The 1,836-nt window shown below is 43.8% G+C and overlaps 1 protein-coding gene across 1 annotated transcript in view; it reads right to left on the reverse strand.

Moving 5' to 3' along the window:
- Positions 1-1,836, reverse strand: part of LOC101847097 — a gene marked incomplete at its 3' end in the record, with an annotated part of 61,890 nt that overhangs the window by 51,677 nt on the left and 8,377 nt on the right.

The following is a 1,836-nucleotide window of genomic DNA, read 5'->3' on the forward strand; positions in this document are numbered from 1 at the left end:
TATATATATATATATACAGAGGTGCCCAAAAGAAACTTGAACACATTATCACCCTATGATCACAGGAGACCGCTAAGAGTATCGTGGAAGGCAAAGAAATCAAATGAAGTAGTGCTTGATGATGCCCACGATGGACGCTCACTGTTAAAAACCACCAGGAAACTACAAATGCAGTTTTTAGGACAACTGAATAGACATAAGGGTCTTGAACATCTAGCTTTCACTGGCAAGATTGAGGGCAAGCAAGGCAGGGGTAGGCCCTGAGCAACGTACTTGGGGAACCTGAACAGGCGGGTGACAGGGAAAGATCAGGGAAACGTAGCTTTTTTAAAGAGCATTCGAGCAAAGCAATGAATGGAGAACCATGATTGCCGATGTCTGTCTCAGATCTGGCACTGGACAATGATGATGATGATGATGATGATGATGATGATGATGACGATGATGATGATGATGATGATGATGACCCTATGTTTGAGAACATTGCATTTCAAACGAATATATTTTCAACTTGCGGTTAATGCATCAAAATGTAGCGGGTATGGCCATCATTAGATCGGATAACCGTAGTACATCTCCGGTACACGGAAGCCACTAGGCTGTTGGTAACACGTAGCGGGATCTGCCTCCGTATCTCTAGGTTGGCCTCCAGTTCCTGCGTGCTTCTCGGCCTTGGTTGTCTCTCTTCAAGGTGCCGTTTAATTTCTTCCCAAAATCCTGGCTAAAGGCAGAGTGAGACTATAGAGTGTTGCCATAGCGTTGGAGAAAATCATACATAGTAATTGCAGCGTGCGCAAGAGAATTATCTTACTGGAACCGGACGTTAAAGTTTAGTCTGTGTAGAGGCAGCACATATGGCCTAAACGCTATTGTCATGTAGTGGACAGCATTGGCATCCTGACATTGGACTAGGCCTTTATTTTGGAAAATCACTGGTCATGCTTTTTAGATCCGCATGATTCCACCCCAGATCATGACGCGATATCCTCCTCAGCGATTGTTCTCTATGACACAGTTTCCCCAAAAACCTTCACATCTCCCTCGGTAATCTTGGAGGTGCTTGTTTGTTGTATCTATGGAGAACAGGCTATCGTCTGAAACGAGAAAACCAGTCTCTCAGACACATGTTGACACTGTGGTGAACCCAGATGAGGCGCTCCTGGCGATGGTGTGCGGTCAAGACGGGACCATGGGAAAGTCAATGGCGTCTAAGGCCTACCTGGTGCAATCATCGGTTTACTGTGTGTTGACTTATGGCTCTCCTCTGGGTATTCCTAATCAAATCAGACGTTCTTGTAGTTGTTTGAAGTCGATTTGCACGATGCATCCAGACAGAGTGTCTATCTACACGTGCAACGGTACACACGGGGTCGACCTGACTTTATCTATCCGTCACATAATTTGTGAGCTGAAAATGAGTTATCAGTTTGTGGATAGTCGAGATGTGGGCAACAAAAGGATTGGCGACCACAGTTAATCTTTCCCCACCCTCTAAACGGAAAATTGCTCTTTCTTTCTGTATCGCACTTACACGTGGCATTGTCGTAGTAAATGCAGTTAAAAAGACAGAACCGATTTTTTTACCGGGGGTTTTACAGCCAACTTTAGGCGAGTACTTTTCACCCAGTGTTCACTCATTTAGACCGTGTTACAAAGGCCCTTCGTGGATTTTTTCCGTGTTTTATTAAGGGGCAATAACTCTAATTTTCCGTGACAAACAAAACAGACCAGATTTCCAAAAAAAAAAAAAGAAAAAAAAGCGTATGACATATTATAGAGCGTTATTTAGTCATGGCAAAAATAATTTCCCGTGTTTCTTTTGCCGGCTGACATATA

Source organism: Aplysia californica, unplaced genomic scaffold (assembly GCF_000002075.1).
Source record: "Aplysia californica isolate F4 #8 unplaced genomic scaffold, AplCal3.0 scaffold00098, whole genome shotgun sequence".
In the NCBI taxonomy this organism is placed as follows: Eukaryota; Metazoa; Mollusca; class Gastropoda; order Aplysiida; family Aplysiidae; genus Aplysia; species Aplysia californica.